Here is a 21487-nt window from a genome sequence, read left to right as displayed (position 1 = left end):
TGTCGTATCGTCCCGGAAACACCGCACAAGGAAGCTCATTCCACAGCTTTGTAGTACGAGGGAGAAAGCTTCTTGAAAAACCGCACTGTGGAGGACCGCCACACATCCAGATGGAATAATAATGTAATAATAATAATAGTAATGTATTTTATCTACTATTCATTCATTCATTATTCTATTGTAAATAAACCCAATATCAAATAAATGATCTGATAGCATTTTCATCCGAGAATTGCTCGCTGCAGCACAAATTGTATTTTCTTGTTCTCATGTCAGATTTTGATCTCGTGAGTATTTTGATAGCTTTTATAATGAACTAGGTAAACGCGACGAGCCAGACTTTACTTTTTTAAACTTTTACATCTTGATGTAGTTTTTATTAACTTTCATAGTAAGCATGTCGGCCATAAGCATCGTCGTGGCAAAAATTATAATATATTAAATCTGTTGTGGTAAGAGACTGTATCGCGTCTACAGAAAGGCTGACTGGAAAACTTTCGGCGGAGTCTAACGAGTAGGGTCCCTCTTGGTCACACTTCAGCTACGAAACCCTAAGAATTACGATAATACATTTTGATAAATATTTATTAACCGACTTCAAAAAAGTAGGAGGTTATGAATTTGTCGGTATAATTTTTTTATGTTTGTTACTTCAAAACTTTGGACTGCGTGAACCAATGTTGATAACACTTTTTTTTATTTGAAAACTGTTTCTTCCCGTGTGGTTCCATTGAAATTTGGTCCAGATCGGAAAATGGCAACAATGAGAAAACCATAAAATTCTTTAATTTGCTATAAGTATGTACGCGACAAATTTACGAATAATACTCAATATCGCGCCAAACGATTTCGATAATTCTTCTACGGAAGTTTGGTGAGAATTTGAACAATAATCGTAACTACAATTAGATAAATTAATTAGATTATCTAAAAATACGCAATTATTTTCATACTTTTTAGTGCATATTATATCTATTGCTTTGGAATAGTATTTTTGAAGCCGGTTGTTATTTTGTTATTTTTTGATTTTTTGATTCACTATCTGAACTACACTAACTAATAATTTATCTAAATTTGACTAGATCTACTAAATGTTGCAATGCAGTCGTTGTCACCGTCAAGTGTCATTTTTTATGAGTCCGTTAAGTGAATTCTAAACTGCCAATCGAACAACAGGTGCGATTCCCGCTGTGAAGATTGCATATAATTCGACGGCAAGATGCGTTATTTTGTATAGTATGAGTAGTGGTAGGAATATACTTATATTAAATACTAGCTGACCCGACAGACGTTCTGTACATAAAATAATAATGCTGTTTTTATGAATTTGTCAATAATATTTCATAACATTACATAACAAGAATTATTTCGTAAAATATACTCACTGTTGTTATAATGAAATTGTTTCACAATAGAACTGTCAAATCGTGCGTCAATAAATTCTCTCATTGAAAATACGTCCATACAAATCTCTCAAATCTAAAGGTCTCAAAACGAAATAAAAACTATCCTACCTCTCAAGTTGGACTAAATTGCACTCCATGGAGTAATCACCATTAAAATCCGTTTATTAGAATAGGAGTTCACTGGAAACAAAGATAACGACACTAGATTTATATAATACTATATTAAGACACAAATAAAATTTGAAAAACAAAATTTTTTATGAACGATGCGGGACTCGAACCCACGACCTCCGGCGTTCCGTGCCGGTGCTCTAACCAACTGAGCCAAACGTTCGCGTAACGTATCGTTATAAAATCTTGTTTGCTTTGTTCAACTCTCAAGTTGTGGCAAATACGAAGATGGAATATTAATATTACTTAGTGATGGATTGGTGATGAATGAGAGAAACATTAAAACCAGTAAACCACAATTTTACAGCCAATATTACTGTATTTGGACTTCAGTCAGACGATAATATCCACGATACATTTACAAACTGTTCAACGAGATTGACTTCCAAACATTAATGTACTGATTCCACAAACAGAATGTGTTAAAAGCTCACGGGAGATATAATCTTATATGATAAATCAATGTCATTTAAGTACAATGTATTTTTTGTAAGCGATTCTTTGATAAATGTTGTTATTGAAATTATCTTACGGCCGTTCCCAATATTCAGTCTATCAATTACTTGAGATAAAAATCGTATCTATCGTTGACTTTTCTGTCCCAATAAACTTATCTAAGGTAACTCACCTTATCGGTACACGCTGTCTGTCAATGGGACGACGTATAGCTTACCAGCGGTACAAGTTTGTACGGTAATTGTAATTCACGCGTCCCAATATACGAGTAAGGCGATAAGAATGACTTATCGGGTATATTGGGACAGCTTCAGATTATTAACAGCTAATTACTTATAGTAGAAGGTAGTAACTTATCTCTATTTGTAGATAGTATATTGGGAACGGCCGTTAGATAATTTAACGTACCTACGTTATGTGGTTTAATTTTATTGATAATTCCAATCAATCATATTATATCAAGGAATTCTTTAGGTAAGTTCAAACTTGTAATCGAAATTACGTAATTATAATTTCAGATATAGGATATTATACTTTGCCAAAGTTTTTTAATAATAAGAATTAAAAGGAAAAGTTTAATATGCAGTGTGGCCAAAATTGCTCTTTACTAAAATGATTGTTGTCAGCTTGTATTCGTCCAGGAATGCTATCGATGCTATTCTTAATTGTTTCTTGTGGAATACGCTCCCACTGCGCAGGAATTACATTCCTTAGCTCCCTGGCGTTTGCGGAGCGGGCTGCACCGATTTCGTTTTAGAACATCTCAAATGGAATTGAGGTCGGGACTTCGAGCTGGCCAATCAAAGCGACAAACCTCTTGTATATACGCTTTCACATCGCCAGAACAGTGAGAGAGTGTGAGTTATCGTCCAAAATAATCAAATTTTGTCCATGAACTCAATAAAAACTATAGACTACAGGCCCGTGTCTATAAATTGATGGGTCATATGAACCACCAGGTGATGTATATAGGACAATATAAGAGTTTTTGAGTGCTAGATAATGTTTTGGAACCCAAGCCTGTACCTTTTCAAGCCACCCCCCTGACACCTGTAAGATTTTTTCCCCTTGTCGCATGATTTTTGTACGGCGTTGAGGAATAATGGATTAGAAGTTGTACTGAAACAGTATGAAACTGATGCCGTACAGAATGAAATGACCAAATTTAGCCTGGAAATTGTCAGAAAATCAAAAAATAAATACCGACTTTGTGGCACACCATATTTTTACGTAAAAACGGTAATAATTACGGTAAAAATGCCGTATAAAAATATATGACCAAAATGTACTCACTCTACCTGCACTTTTGAATTTTCACCAGCACTCAGTTGGATAGCTTACAAGTGACGGCATAGTGCTGAATCTTATGCTCTTATATCTGTTTATGCGCTCCGAGCGCGCTCAATAGATATGGCGAACGAACGAATGCTTACCTAGTTCCTCGCCTAATTAATGAATTACCCACTGATGTACGGAACTGTATAAATCCTTGTAATATTAAGAAAAAACTGAAGTCATACTTTTTAAGTCACTTAAAATAAATATATTTACACAATTTATCTAACTGGCACTAATGTTCTGTAGTTAATGTACCTAGATTTAACTCTTTGTTAGCATATATTACAAACCCGTGTGGTTTTCTGATGCTAGCTTTAAGTATTTTCTTTTGTAAACTTTGTAAATAAATAAATAAAAAAAAAATATGATGGTATGACCCGTTCTAGTCTACTATCAACGATTCCCGCCACGATACGCAATTTATGTTAAAGTCAGACTATGTCTTAAATTTGAATTTGGAATAAACTTTTTTTATACACCACAACACTTCATAAATGTGCCAGTAATATTCTCAAATGACTAAAACCTCTATTGGTATTGTATTTTCTATATGGACGGAAAAATTTAAAACCGCCCGTTTTTCTTGCAAATGAGTTTATAAGAGTGTTTTAAAACTGCATTTAATTTAATATTATATTAAAAATTAAAGAATTTTTGTCGAATTTGGATTTCAAAATCAGCACCAGGATAAACCAACTATTCTTTCGACACCTTATTGCCTGAAGGTGCAGAAGAAACACAGGCTTTAGGCATAAGAAACAAAATATATACAAATCAAAAGGCATATATTAAACCTCATCTAAAATAAACCAATATCACTATTCATTTGGGTCATATAAATGACACATATTAATGCCAAATATTATACTTTTTTTTTACTAAGCTTTAGTGAGAATAAGTAGCAAGAAAGTTGTTGCCACACTTTTAAATTAGCATTTACAGCTTCATCGTTAAAAGGATTACATTAAACACTGACAAAAACAAAATAGCGTGGAGCACTGGCACAAATGAGTAATAGTCTATACACGGTCAGCTGCTGCGAACTATAGGCGCCGCCCGACCGTCACGCGACATGCAACACACAGACGAAAAAGTTTGAGACAATGTAATAAAAGTTTCACTTTAAAATACTATTATTGGAATGTGATACCTATTGATAGGTTTTAAGTCGAACAACAAAGTCACAAACAAATTTTAAATTAAATAGATATATTTTTCTATTACTAAAACATATTAAATAGTTTGAATGAATGTATTATTTCTATTCATAAAACACTCGAATTTTTAGATTTTTTTTTTAATCATTTTTCAAACAAGTTTCAGTAAAAACTAAATATTTTGAACGTACATAGTGCAACCAGTTATAACGAATACCTAGGTAAAACTGAACATTTTTAGATAAAAAAAACTACGTTTAAAAAACCAAATTCAAAAACTGAAAAGTATCAAATAACTAAAAATTTAATTTAATACACCTTTACCTTTACCTTTAATATTAATAAAATGCTATAATTCTATGTGTGCTACCTATTGATAGCTTTTAAGTCTAGCCACACCATAATAAAATAATAAGTAAATATTACTCACACACAATGACGTTCTTTACATACGTCATTGGTCACACAATGTCAATGTCAATCGAAAGAACTAACTAGGTAAATTGTAATAAACATATGATGAAATAGTAGATTGTTAACCGAGGGTCGAAAGAATCAATTCCCAATCATATTCCGCTATAGTCCGAGTAGGAATTGATTCTTTTACCCGTGTTAAACACTCTACTTTTCATTTCGAATATGAGTAAAATAAAACTAGTTGTTTATCTAAACTATTTATTGATAATATATAATATTAGTAGTACCTACTTAAAATTAATTGTCAAATTAGGACAATTTATGTAGACTTTTTAAATTCTAAATATGGAACTCTCCGCGTAATTGTTGCGGCTTATTCCGCTTAAAGAAGTTTGCGCTAAATTCACACTGGCTGTTGAGAAAGTCACATGGCCGCAGTATTTTTTTTTACATAAAATTTCACACCTGACAGCAGTTCTCTTTTTAAAAATCATTCCAGCCCTTAGGTGGGTAGTAATTTGTATGAGTTTTTCCCTCTTTATGAAGGGAGGCAGTATTTTCCACCGAATAATCAGATCAAAACAACATAGCTTTCCGAGTATGAGAAATGAGAATACAAGTCAATATTTAGATAGTTTCTATAATACAAGAGGCCGCCTTTGTGAACTCAGTCAGAGAACATGTGAAGAGATCGACACGTTGTGATACGGCATTAAGAGTGCGCAGCGTTCGGTCAATAAGTAGACGCGTTTTAATGTAACTCCGTGGAAAATAATTATACCGTGATAAAAAGTGTGTATTAAGCGTATAACAATGCAGTATTAAAAAAAAAGAACTATATTATTCACAAAAAAAAAAATTACGAATGTAACATGAGGTTACCAAAGAGTTCTTAAATTGAAATTCAAAAAAAGTTTTCATTAGCAATGTTTCTAACTGGTGAGTTCTAAACATTTTCAGTGTTACCCACGTAAAAGCTGTTAGCAACGACATAGCTGATATGACGTTCACCGGGTCAGTTAGTAGTATATATATATATATATATATATATGTAATAGATTAGCCTGTAGAAGCTATCAATATTAACGGTCGACACATTCGATCTCCTTCCCGCAGGCTTTTGTTACATATAGCCAATATTGCGGTGCTTTATTTGTTGAGTGTGTGAGTGACGGTTTAATTAGAGGCCCCACAGCTGAATATCTATTAGTATATACCTCACAATGTACGACGGTCTTCTACCAGATTATTGAACGTATCTTTATGTCAAAAACAGATATTGTTATAACTAGTTACAACGGTCCTTCAAATAAGTCGTTCACTTAAACTAATATCAAAGTCGGAAGCTATGAATTTAGTAGTGAAAACTTATTTACCAGCCTAACGAAACTCTCTGAGAAAAAGGCGATTGTATGGGATGTGCAGTCATTTATAGATTGACAGATGACGGCTATAATCTTGTAAAAAACGGAGATAGCCGAAATCCACTAAGTTTTAAGCAACTGTCCACTTTCAAACTTAGCCGGATTATACTTGGTCACCAATCGCCATACTGTAATTACTACTATTTCAAACTTATGTCAAATCACTGCACGTTTCATACTAAACTAAAAATCTTTTTTTTTCTAAGGCAGTCCTGCCTCTTTTTACGTAGTATTTACATCCTCTTTGTTATTTGGCATATTCAACTAACCGCACCATTTTTTATTTGGACATATACTCAATAAATTAGGAACATAACATAATATTATTTGTGTGGACAATCTTAGATGTATTTGTATCAATGTTTTAAATACTGCTTCAGATGGGTAAGACATGGGTTCGTTACAATGCATATTAACAGCTCAACTCTTCAAATAATTTTAATAATAATCATTGCTAAGTAATGAAAAGAAAGTCTTAACTATCATGTTACTATATCATACGTAAACTATATCTACAAAAAACAACAATAGTTATTGAGTTCCATAGACGCTTCAATACACACATACTGTAAATAAAGAAAGGTATAACATATGGATTTAATGATAGTTAAATAATGATTTATGCATTAAATCAATATTATGAACTTAGATTAAGGATTGGTCTGCCCTGGGCTCCAACTAGATACAATAGCTTTTTTATTACGCCCTCTATTAGATGCTTGTGTGCGTGGCATCTTGACACTCAATGGCATCTTTCAAATATAGTAACATAGACTTCGTGTTATTTTACATTGAAATTAATAAAATACAAAATACTTACTGATGATATGTGTTCCCAGTGTCTTTGTTATTTTTTGTAGTATTATTTTTACAAAGTTTTACGACGCAACCCGACATTGTAGTTTCAATTATTAGCAATGTTTAACAGAACATGTGGCACGTCAACGTCACACATTGTTCGCACTCTGCGACTACGCCTGCGGTATCTAGTTGGAACGCAGTGGAGACCAATCCCTAATCTAAGACTATGAAGATATATTTAACTATAAAGACATCTATAAGATAATTTTATGTGTGAAATTAGTCTAGTATAAGCACAGCGTTATAGAAGGTTGTCTATGTCCATAATTGATTACTAAACTTTGACAGTTGACAGCCAACACTTCTGATATCTTTTGGCTAAGTTTTGGCTTGATAAATTGATATTGATGTCCAACGCGATTACATTATCTGGACCTGAAGTCGATGACGTCACATTGTCGCTTTGTTCCGGTGTGCAAAACAAGCATCACTAAGATATTATTTTAATAAAAACTGTTTTAATGGGAAAAGGTTACTATAATATTAAGGAATATATTGAGGATAAAGAAGTTTAGAGTACGGTACCATGTATTTCGCGAGTGTCTGCGACCCTGGAGCATCCACTGACGTATTTTTTTTTATGATAATAAGGGACGAGACGAGCAGGACGTTCAGCTGATGGTAATTGATACGCCATGCCCCTTACAATGCAGTGCCGCTCAGGATTCTCAAAAAACCCAAAAATTCTGAGCGGCACTACAATTGCCCTTGAGACATAAGATGTTGAAGCCTCATTTGCCCAGTAATTTCACTAGCTACGGCGCCCTTCAGACCGAAACACAGTAATGCTTACATATTACTGCTTCACGGAAGAAGTAGGCGCCGTTGTGGTACCCATAATCTAGCCGGCTTCCTGTGCAAAGGAGCCTCCCACTGGTTACTTAAGTAATTTACTTTTTGACGCTTTTGCGCACTTGTGAATATTTTATGCCTATTTACAGATGATTTTTGTAAGTTTACGTAAATAAAAAATTATTCATTTAAAAAAAAATCATTTAATTTTAATTTTTTCAATAAATAAACAACGATTTAAGTTTTTCTGTATTATAGATTGATGTAAAGTTGTTCTGTTGTGATGCTGATTATTAATATTATCATAGTGATGAGTGATGACGAATCATGAATGAATCTGATTTAAGTAAAAAAAGTATTTATTTTTCTGGCAGTAATAATAGCGACACCGAACAATAGAAACTACAGAACTATTATACAAATTATTTAAGTTTTCTTTAGTGTTAATTCTGCCAATATTTGTTTTTAAAACAATTCGACACGTGTTTCGCCTCTACACGAGGCATCCTCAGGACGTGTTGTCTCGCCAAAATCTCGTGAGTCTCGTGCCAGATTTTGGCGAGACAAGTAGAGGCGAAACACGTGTCGAATTGTTTTAAAAACAAATATTGGCGGAATTAACACTAAAGAAAACTTAAATCATTATCAGTAACGCCTAATTCAATAAATTTCAATAAATTTACAGAACTATTAACAAAAAAAATTCAAAACGTCAAAATGAAAACTTCAAAAACAAAGCAGCGATAGCTCGAAAGTATCACATGTACCTTATGGTGATGAATATGCAATCCGTACTGACACAACACGTCGAGCGCGAGGGGGTAAGGGGAACGGGAGGGGGCTTCGCGTTCCAGCAAGGTCCAAAGATAATGTGGCCGCGTAGTAATGATATTGGGAGACCAAACACCTTTTGAGACAAAATGTGCTGGAAAAAAATATGGCTGGTTCGCAAAATTCCCTTGAACCATATCCGATAGTATCGTAGGAATCCTAAAGTTGTATTAGCATTTTATTGGTATTAAATTTTACAATAAATTACCAAAAAGTGTTTCTGAATTATCAATAAATAAATTTAAATCTTTTATTAAACGCAGACTTATGTCGAAAGCTTATTACAGTATTGAAGATTACGTAAACGATATTACAATATGGAATTGAATAGTATTATAGTTGTTTTTTTTTATGGATTTTATCATTCAGCCTTGTATTTTTTTACTGGATTGCATTATTTTAAATATATGTATTTTATTTTAATTATTCAATGAACAAAATTATCTTAATATATGTAATGATAAAGACATACTCGCAAAACCTTATTAAAATATACATCATAGGTACTCCTGGTTATTAGCTTCTAGATAGTAATTTTTTAGCTTAACTTTAAAAATTTTCTTTTGCAGATATATATCTGTTAGATCATCAGATAATGTATTTAATATCCTAGGAAATACATAGTTACAGGTTCTTTTATCATATAAATTGTTATTTAGACAGACAAAACTTATTTCCTCATATTTTCTTTTCTTTCATATTTCTTAAGATTACAATATGTGTTATTATATATTATATGTTTAAATTTTTGTGTAATTAATATGTATAGGAATTGTATTTTTAGTGATTGACTTTGACGAGCAATCTTTCGATTTTATGTCAATAAAATATTTTTGACTTTGACTTTGAATCCAAAAAGGTTTAATATTATGTAAATGGTTGATGATATTTTAAATATACAGCACTCTTATTCGGATTTGAGAGGCAGTTATGTGAAGAAATGTCCATGTGTAGATAGTTACTGCGTGTCGGAGAGTTGGACAAGATATACGAAGATTTTCTGTTCGATCCGTCACTCGGACGGTTGGCTCAGTTGGTAAGACCGCTCGCACGGAACCCGAGAGGCAAGATTTGAGTCCCGCATTATCCAAAGCTTTTAGTAACAAATGTAATTTGTTTAATTAACTACGGACTACTACGCCGTTGTACGGAATAGAATAGCGGGTTTCTGGGAAACCGTCTGTAATTCTATAAGATGATTTGAGTCGTTGCTAAGGCATCGTCTGACAATGTGTTTTAGAAACACTGGCTAAGGATACACCATATCCCTAACGTAAAGTGACTATTCATTTTTTAAGGGACCTTAATATTATATTAATAAATTTTCTTCAATTTTTCTTTTAAATTTTTTATGTTATATATATAATAATATTGACACACTTTTTACAAAAATTATCTTGCCCCAAGTTAAGCATATTTAGCCTGTGTTATGGGTTACAAGACAATGCTATATTTAATATACAATTAGGCAGCTGACAGATTTTGAAACGGCTAGACTTGTATATTTCAGCTACTTTCATAGTGTCATGTCTTACGGAATTATATTGTGAGGTAGGGCTGCAGATATTGACAACATATTTGTGCTGCAGAAAAGAGCAATTCGAGCAGTCTATAAAATGCGTTCAAGGGATTCATTGAGAGAAAAGTTTAGTGAAATAAATATTATAACAGTACACTGCCAGTACATATACGAGAACCCCCTATACGCCCATAAAAATATTAGCCAATTTAAAAAGAATAGTGATGTACACAGTGTCAATACTCGAAACAAACATAAACTCGCAATTCCATCTACTAGGCTCCGTAAAATTGCTAAATCTTTTAAAGTGGATTGTGTTATATTTTATAATAAACTCCCAAATGATATTAAAATATTACTTATTAAAAAAATTAAAAGTATCGTAAAAAATAAATTAACATCTAAGGCCTATTATAATTTGAAAGATTATTTGAATGATGAAGATAGTTGGAATTAATGTTCTAAATTTTGTTAATGAATATTGTTATACTCATTTGAATGCTATTGTAACTTTTGTACTACATCCTGACTTGCACTAAATAACTTATAAAGTTTTACAGTGAATAAAGATTTTTTGACTTTGACTTTGTCAATATACTTACTTAAACATACATAAATTCGCATAAACATACATATAAACATACATCATGTAAACATGTTTTATGTGGGTCCCTGACCGACAGTAAAATGATTTTATTTTATTTATTTATTAATCACAGAAGTGAGAGATATCATTTGAAAGAAACAAATTTTTTCAAATTACTTTATTTACTATTATATATTATTTACATAAGAGTTAACTATCTAGTTTTTGGTACTGTTAATTTTAATTGATATGGAAGAGCGTGGCCTTCTGGCACAGGTGTTTCTCACTTAATAGAAGGTCACATCCACTATTATGTTTGTAAATATTTTTCATTTTAATTTTTTCATTTTTCATTTTTCATTTTCATCTACTTATACAAGTAATCAACAGTCTACGCCTTAAATGTAGTATAACAGAAAACTTATTTCTACAACCCTATCTACGGTATCTATTTTTTTTATGAAAATAAGGGACGAGACGAGCAGGACGTTCAGATGAGGGTAATTAATACGTCCTGCCCATTACAATGCCGTGCCGCTCAGGATTCTTGAAATACCCCAAAAATTCTGAGCGGCACTACAACTGCGTTCGTGACCTTGATACATAAGTGTCATTTCATTAGCTACGGCGCCCTTCAGACCGAAACACAGTAGTGCTTCACAGCAGAAATAGGCGCCATTGTGGTACCCATAATCTAGCTGGAATCCTGTGCAAACGAGCCTCCCCCTAGTAAAGTTGGGGATTAGACTTTACTAAACTTATAAGCTAATAATATTATGTCTTAGGAGAAGGAGTCCAGGAAGACTGAGGGAATCCTGGCTATAAAACAAATTGCTTAGAATCTTTGTCCATTTTAAAGTTATGTTGCGGGTAGTTGAATTACCAGAAGCAAAACTACCAGCGACTTTGGTGAGTGATTGACCATACTTGTTAGTATGCGTGCCGTTAAATTTCGATGCTTTTGTTTCCAGACGGGTGTCAATGATTGATCATCAATCTTGCACTACGCACTCCATGTTAGTCCAGCATCTCGTTAGGAACCTCTTGAAACATTTTCCATTAAACAACATGATGCAAGGTTCTCGATGACAGGAACATTAGCAACCACAAATAGCGCTCATTCATGAGCAAGCTCAACTAACTAAGCCAACCGTCCGCACGTTGATGATTAATCCTAGAACTGAGATATATCACTTTAAAAATAAGAAAATTGTTTACTGTATAACTTATGTTAAGTTGCAGAGTAGTATTTACTGAATCTCATTTCATACACGAGCGGAGGACGCATACCAAAATATTCAATATCAGTCAAGTGGAAAAATATGCTTGAAATATTTACAACTTGTAGACGATTCGAGAGAAAAATAATATTCTTAGAGAACATATTATGAAATTGTATGCATGATTTAAAAAGAAAATATAACTCATGGTACGGGACTTTGAATTATCCCGCGCTCTGTTTGGACATCAGCAAATAAAGTAAAAAATCTATAATTAGCACATTCTCGCCATAAATAAGCAACGCAAGTGGAAATTTATTCAGAATATATAATTTAGCAACTTCAACCAAATTTAAATAAAGAATTTTAATGAATATGGTATAATTGAACTGATCTGTTGATATTTTCTCGTAAAGAAAAAGCTTATTATTCTCTCATGTCCTCTCTAAAGTGCTTAAATATTTTGTACACACATTATGTTAACAGCATATTAAACACCTCATGAAATTATGTGGCTTTAGAAGAGGTATGTCATAGCAAACAAATTAATAGTAGTCTTTACTGATTTTAATAACGCTTTTGACAAGGTTAACCACAACTTGTTGCTACATAAGTTAGAATTGTTCGGAATATTGTTTCCACGTGGTAGTGGTTTCCTTCTTACTACTTAATAGGCTCGAAGTAGTAAATGGGTAGAACCTAACATTAATATATTTATTAATATTGTTCAATCCGGCGTTCCGAAAGGCTTGTGGCCGATACATACAGTACACTATACCTACGTACACTATACCTACATACATTTACACAACACATAACTGTTATTACTATCTATTTACTATTTATTATTACTAATTATTATTATCCATAATATATATTGTCTTACACTACAATAACTACAATATTAATATTCACACTTAACTATATTAATTAAAACACACTTATACACAAACATACAGATTAATATTAACAATAATCCCACATAAAATATTCAGTATTGTGCAGTGGAAATCCACCGCTTGTAACCGGTGAATATTGCGCCTGCGCAGAACGAATATCGTTCAACGACCCGCGCCCGCGCCGGTACAGCAGTCGTGTCTTGATCATTCGCCGCGAAGCCCGTGTCGCTTGTCTATAAGATTTACCTACTTTGCAACTGTCGTGTCGTAATATCTGTACCTCTAATTACTGTGTTTTCTCCTTCTTTCTATATTGTAATGGTTTAACTTCATGTGTATCAGTCTACTTAATGTGTGTGTGAATTGTTAAAGTATATTAAACTGTCATAGTGTTAGAATTGAATTAGTTTTATTAAATCGCCATCAATACCACCATATCACTACTGATAGCCACCCAACGACCATAACTGGTGACCCCTGAAGAACACAAGTATACCAGATAATCCAGGTACAACTATGAGTGATAGCAGTGAATCTGTAACAGATGTTGGTTCGCGTAAGGACGACGTGACAACGCGACGAACTCGACGAGTGCGCGTTTCCACTGAGCGTGAAAATAAAGGAATGCAGATTATAAAAATTAAAGTTCCCCCGTTTTCACCCGAGGATCCGGAATTATGGTTTGCACTTCTAGAAGGTCAGTTTCTAAGCCACTTTATTACTGATGACGGAAAACTGCACGTCTAAATTATTTATAATGTGACAAATAATTTAGACGTGCAGTTTGCAAAACATGTGAAGGATGTAATTATTAACCCTCCACCTAACATAAGTACGACAAGATTAAGACAGAGCTTATTAAGCGCTTATCCGCTTCGCACGAGAAAAAGGTTAAGCAATTGTTGACGCACGAGGAGCTCGGTGATAGAAAACCTTCACAATTTCTGCGACATTTGCAAGACTTGGCTGGCCCTTCTGTACCTGATGACTTTCTCAAATCCATGTGGTCCAACCGACTCCCGCACAATATCCAAACAGTACTGGCGTCACAACAAACCCAATCTCTGGAGCAGCTGGCAGACCTGGCAGACCGTATCCATGAGCTCACGTCACCATGTAACATCGAACCAGTCAGATGAGATTGCGGAGTTAAAGAAGATGGTTCAGCACCTGACTCTTAAGCTGGAAGAGCACACTAAGACTTCTTGCTATTCTATGGACCGCTCGAGACCACGTGACCGTCGCCGCTCATCATCGCGACACCGGAACCGGTCAGAATCCAGCTATCGCAAGTTCCCTGTGTGCTGGTACCATAGCAAGTTCGGAGCACAGGCGCATAAGTGCCTGAAACCATGCGACTACAACAAGGCGGGAAACGCCGCCGGCAGTCGGTATTGGCGACAAACGACTGTCCATCTTATAAGGGTCGCCTCTTCATCACCGACCGCAGTATGAATGTCCAGTTTTTGGTGGACACCGGCAGTGATCTTTGTGTCTACCCTCTCTCTGCGCTTCGTGAACGTCGAGCCAAAAGTAACTTCGAGCTCACCGCGGCCAACGGGTCTGTTATAGATACATTTGGTTTTATTGAGCTCAACTTAAATCTAGGCTTACGGCGCAATTTTCCATGGAGATTTATTGTATAGGCGTTGATTTTCTTGGTTTTTATAATTTAATAGTAGATTGCCGACATCAACGCTTACTAGACAATACTACAACCTTGTCAGCAAATGCTTGTATTGCTAATAATAATGTGTTTTCTGTTAAAGTTCCAACAGGCGACACGCGCTTTCACACTATTTTGAGTAAGTATCCGGAAATCACACGTCCCCCAGGTACGCCTGCGTCTCCAAAGCACAATACGGTACACCACATTAGGACCACACCCGGCCCTCCTATTTCATGTACCCCTCGCAGACTGGCACCGGATAAACTTAAAATCGCCAAGCATGAGTTTGAACTCATGCTTAGCAATGGTACAGCGCGTCCCTCTGATAGTCCCTGGTCTTCTCCCTTACACCTTGCACCCAAGAAGGTAAACGGCTGGCGACCTTGTGGTGATTATAGGATGCTTAATTCACGGACCATAACTGACCGTTATCCTATTCAGCACATCCATGACTTCACCCACGCTATTTCTGGATGTACTGTCTTCTCGACAATTGACTTAATGAAGGCCTATACTCAGATTCCCGTTTTTAAGGAGGATATACCGAAAACCGCGATCACTACTCCCTTTGGCTTGTATGAATTTCCCTTTATGACCTTTGGTCTAAGGAATGCTGGTCAAACTTTCCAAAGGTTTGTTGATGAAATGACGAGAGGCCTCGACTTTTGCTACTGTTTCCTTGATGATTACTTAGTCTTTTCAAGGAGCAAAGCCGAGCACGAAGCCCACCTTCATCAGCTATTCAACCGCATGAAGGAATACGGCGTCCTCGTCAACACGTCAAAATGCGTCTTCGGTGCACCAGAGGTAACGTTTTTAGGTTATCGAATATCTGCATCTGGCATTAAGCCGATAGATTCTAAGGTTCAGGCTATAATAGCCTTCCCCATACCTGCGCCAGTCAGACAACTCAGGCGATTTTTAGGGATGCTCAACTTCTATAGAAGATTTTTACCCAAGTCAGCTGCCATACAAGCCCCTTTAAACGCTTTACTTACTGGCAACGTCAAAAATTCGCATTCTGTCGACATTACAGGAGAAGCTCTATTAGCTTTCAATGAGTGCAAGCAAAGTCTGGCCAATGCAGCATTGCTAGCGCACCCCGACTGTCAGGCGGAACTTGCTCTAGTAACAGATGCTTCCGACCAGGCGATGGGTGCAGTGTTGCAACAATACAAAAATGACATATGGGAACCTCTCGCATTCTTTTCGAGAAAGCTGAGTCCTTCTCAACAAAAGTACTCGCCATATGACCGGGAGCTATTAGCTATATATGACAGCATTAAATACTTTCGTCATATGCTAGAGGCAAGGCATTTCACAGTGTTTACTGACCATAAGCCGCTCAGTTACGCTTTCAATGAAAGGAAAGCTAACTGCTCACCAAGGCAATATCGTCACCTCGACTACATCTCACAGTTTACGACCGATATCAGACACATATCAGGTAAAGACAATGTCGTCGCTGACCCACTGTCGCGTGTCGAAGAACTACAGATGCCAGTAGATTTAAATGTTTTGGCCTCATCGCAAGAGTCAGACGTGGAATTGACTCAACTTTTGAAAGATTCTTCACTTCGTCTGAAAAAGTTGGAGCTTCCAAACTCTCACATGGAGATTTATTGTGACATCAGCACCACAACGCCTAGGCCCTTTGTCACAAAAGACTTGCGGAGACAAATTTTCGATAGTCTTCATAGTCTCAGCCATCCAGGCGCTATCGCAACGGCTAAACTTGTTTCCGAGCGATTCGTTTGGCCTGGAGTACGCAAAGACTGTCGTGAATGGTCTCGTCAATGTGTGCCATGTCAACGGGCAAAGGTGCATCGCCACGTTACTTCTCCATTGGGCAATTTTGATCTTCCCCGCGCTCGATTTGCTTTTGTGCATGTCGACATCATAGGCCCTCTGCCCATTTCACAGGGGTATCGGTACTGCCTAACAGCGGTGGATCGTTTCACTCGCTGGCCTGAAGTAACACCTATGGTGGATATTACCGCTGAAACGGTTGGGAAGGCATTAATATCGTGGATATCCAGGTTTGGATGTCCTACTGATATTGTCACTGATCGTGGTCGACAGTTTGAATCGTCACTTTTCCAATATCTTGGAAAAATGATCGGATTCAAGCATCGCAGAACAACCGCGTATCACTCAGCCTGTAACGGGCTAGTCGAAAGATTCCACCGCCAACTCAAAGCAGCTATAATGTGTCACGCGGATTGTAATTGGGTAGACACATTACCCTTAGTCCTGCTTGGGATAAGGAGTGCATTCAAAGACGATCTTAAGTCATCTTCTGCCGAACTAGTGTATGGTGAGCCACTACGCCTTCCTGGAGAATTTTTCCAGGCTGGTTCTTTTAACAGCACGGATATTTCGGATTCACCTCTCGTCTGCGCCAATTTACAGCAAAGTTAACACCGATTCCAGCTTCTCGTCACTGTAAAGACAAAATTTTCGTCTACAAAGACCTTATTTCGTGTAGTCATGTATTTTTAAGAGACGACACAGTACGTGGTGGTTTACAGCCGCCTTACACCGGTCTATAATTAGCACATTCTCGCCATAAATAAGCAACGCAAGTGGAAATTTATTCAGAATATATAATTTAGCAACTTCAACCAAATTTAAATAAAGAATTTTAATGAATATGGTATAATTGAACTGATCTGTTGATATTTTCTCGTAAAGAAAAAGCTTATTATTCTCTCATGTCCTCTCTAAAGTGCTTAAATATTTTGTACACACATTATGTTAACAGCATATTAAACACCTCATGAAATTATGTGGCTTTAGAAGAGGTATGTCATAGCAAACAAATTAATAGTAGTCTTTACTGATTTTAATAACGCTTTTGACAAGGTTAACCACAACTTGTTGCTACATAAGTTAGAATTGTTCGGAATATTGTTTCCACGTGGTAGTGGTTTCCTTCTTACTACTTAATAGGCTCGAAGTAGTAAATGGGTAGAACCTAACATTAATATATTTATTAATATTGTTCAATCCGGCGTTCCGAAAGGCTTGTGGCCGATACATACAGTACACTATACCTACGTACACTATACCTACATACATTTACACAACACATAACTGTTATTACTATCTATTTACTATTTATTATTACTAATTATTATTATCCATAATATATATTGTCTTACACTACAATAACTACAATATTAATATTCACACTTAACTATATTAATTAAAACACACTTATACACAAACATACAGATTAATATTAACAATAATCCCACATAAAATATTCAGTATTGTGCAGTGGAAATCCACCGCTTGTAACCGGTGAATATTGCGCCTGCGCAGAACGAATATCGTTCAACGACCCGCGCCCGCGCCGGTACAGCAGTCGTGTCTTGATCATTCGCCGCGAAGCCCGTGTCGCTTGTCTATAAGATTTACCTACTTTGCAACTGTCGTGTCGTAATATCTGTACCTCTAATTACTGTGTTTTCTCCTTCTTTCTATATTGTAATGGTTTAACTTCATGTGTATCAGTCTACTTAATGTGTGTGTGAATTGTTAAAGTATATTAAACTGTCATAGTGTTAGAATTGAATTAGTTTTATTAAATCGCCATCAATACCACCATATCACTACTGACCCAACGACCATAGGCTCTCATATTGGGTCCTGTACTGTTTTTTGTTTTCATTGATGATTTTACCGCTTGTTTATGATACAGTTAAAAACTAACTAACTGTAATTTGCTGATGATATAAAGACTTATAAAATAAACACCCATACAATACAATCCTCATACAAGGACATTTATTGCAGTCTGTCATTGACGGACCTTGGAATGACACTCAAAATTATGAAATGTTAATATATAAAGTACGCAAAAAAGAAAACACACTCAATCCTAACTTCTTACCAATAAATATTCGTCAGCTACACAAAGTCTCCGAAATAGTGATCGTGGCAATGGTCTGGTACCTAATCGATTCCGAACTTACAATCAACTCACATGAAAACAAAATAACTTATATAGCTGCCCAAAAAGCTAGGTTTTTTTAAACTTAACACAAGAGGGTTCAAGTCAGCTAAACTGTTCTTTTGTACTAATCATTGGTTCGAAGTCATCTGGAATACGCTTGCTCGACATGGCACCCAATTTATTATAGTATAGAATTACAACAAATTTAAGCCATCCAGTGACGTTTTATGAGATTCTTAGCTTATGTCACCCCTTTTATCTTGCACAGATACCCTAAGGCAAAGACAATGACAGTAATTGGTAATTGGTGAAGCTAATTATTAAGGATTTTCGGCGATTAACGGCTTAGTATTCAAGTTGTATCAACTGTGAGTGCCAGACAGGCTTGTGCGCACCATACGAGCCTATCTCACTGATCGCTCCTTACGAAATTGGGTAGAGGGCACCCTATCCTCACCTCGACCCATCAGGTCTGGCGTGCCACAGGGCTCAGTCCTCTCTCCCACTCTATTCTCGCTCTTCACGAGTGACATTCCCAAGTTTCCGAGTGTCCAGCTCGCTCAGTAGGTACGCTGACGATACGGCACTCTACTTTGGCTCCAACCGCTCAACCTTGAGCAAGACCATCAAAGTGCTTCAAGTCACCGTCGATGAACTAGGCAACTGGTTCAGAAAATGGCGGATTGAATGTGAACCCCACCAAGAGTGCAGCGGTATTCTTTGGTGACGCGAACAGCATTCGAGCTAAAAAAACAACCGACCGACATATTTAAATTGTATGAAACACCCATACCGTATTACCCATACCTAAGTATTTGTAATCCTAAGGATTACAAATACTTAGGAGTCACGTTCAACCGCAATATGAACTTCAAGAAACATATCGATACGGTATGCAATAGAGCCCGATTTGTCCTTAGTCGCCTTTATCCACTTGTGTGTGGGCGAAGCAAACTTCCGCTCAAACACAAAGTGACGATGTACAAAACCATCGTACGGCCCATACTGTCGCATATACGCAAGCGTCGTATTCGCGCACGCCCGACCGAGCTACTTACACCGTTTGCAAGTAGTTCAAAATAAATTCAGGCGCACGGCAACCGGAGCCCCGTGGTTCAGCCGAAACGTGGACCTTCACCGCGATCCTTGAGCTTCCAACGATAGCTCAACACTTTAAAGACATCTCGCGACGCTTCTTTGACAAGGCGCCTAACCATCCCAACCACTTGATTAGGAAGGCATGTGGGTACACTCCGCTTCACCAAAGTCTTAATCCACTAAGACGTCCCAGTCACGTCACGGTAGACCCTGATGACGACAACATCATCGCGAACGCGACACCCACACAAACAAACGACATAGACACGCAGACACCGCATTCGCAGGTGTAGGCGCGGTCAACCGCCGCAAACCACTGGCACTCGTCACTCTGACGATGGCCAGCAGCCCACAACCTAGATACACCACACATTCTTTTGATACCCGACGAGACGTTAGTCCTCGTCCTGTAATCATTTCACCACACTCACTCACACACGGACTGACTGACGGACTGACACACACCAGTTACAAAATCACAAACACACTCCACAAACAGACAGAAACACAAACATTTACACTACCTACATACATACAAACATACATACATACATTCATAATAACATACATACACACTTACATACATTACACAATACATCACCACACTCGCCGGCGAGTGAGAGGAATACCTCTCATTTTCTCATCTTTCATAATCTCATCTTTCATCATCTCATCTTCATTTTCATTCTCTCTCCTTCCCACAAGCACACAGCCGGTCCGAGGTTCGAGTCTCCTTAGGAGACGCCCCGCGACTGTTGTTACGTAGTCTTGCGGCCTCCACAGCCCACGTCCTATGTCGCTGTAAAAGCCTTCAGAGCTAATAGCATAGAGGAGGTTTTTAGTCGGTAGGGGGTGTCCGCTTGCGTGGACACTCGTCATATTTGGTCCCGTGACGGCCCAAATACGTAAATGTATTTTAGTCCTCTCGTAGAACAAAAACATTGTGAAAATTACGTGCCTATGCTTCCTTAATCCTTATTTACGGTATGTACCATGGAATTTATTACTGGAAAATATTTGTAGAGAAGTTCCAAGTACATATTCTAGTTACTGCATTAAACATAATCCAAGTCCAATCTTCCTTTGGCTTGTAAATATTGGCTGTTTACCGCATCGCCGTCTTACAATGCTAACAATAGGCGATCTCTAGCCAATATTAATTACGTGTCTCATTAGTTACACTCTCTTACAGATCCAATTCTGGACGTCGTTAATGATTCCTTTAATTGTTTCAAGCAAAAAATTGTGAATAAGAAATTTTACAAGTAATTATAAACTATAGAGTAGAATATGAATCGTAATTAATCGTCCTATAAGATGTAAGTTCTCATGTTTTTGTATTATAAATTAATGTTATATTATTAGTGCTGTGTACGCCGTAATTGTTACACGTCCCGGAATCTGTAAAAATCTGCAAAAATACCAAAAGTGTTTCTAATGTGACAGTACCTAATCAATAAATGGATAGTTCTGCTGCTGATTGTGGTAATCCATACGATAAATCCTACCCATGTTTGGGCGTTTCGAAATTGACCTGAGACTCTCAAATGGCTATAAATGTGACTCTAATGGTAATAAATATTATAGTAACTATAGTTCCACTTCTTGGGTCAACTTTGTGTGTGTGTGAATGCTCTGGTGTGACTCCGGCGAAAAATGTCGTACGCCTAAAAGTACCCCTG

At 36.5% G+C, this 21487-nt stretch overlaps 1 protein-coding gene across 4 annotated transcripts in view; it reads left to right on the top strand.

Moving 5' to 3' along the window:
* Positions 1-21487, top strand: part of LOC126978135 (neuropeptides capa receptor-like) — a 93614-nt gene that overhangs the window by 48031 nt on the left and 24096 nt on the right. The window lies entirely within an intron of this gene.

This window comes from Leptidea sinapis, chromosome 47 (genome assembly GCF_905404315.1).
Source record: "Leptidea sinapis chromosome 47, ilLepSina1.1, whole genome shotgun sequence".
NCBI classification, from domain to species: Eukaryota; Metazoa; Arthropoda; class Insecta; order Lepidoptera; family Pieridae; genus Leptidea; species Leptidea sinapis.
This window is presented reverse-complemented; position numbering and strand designations above follow the sequence as displayed.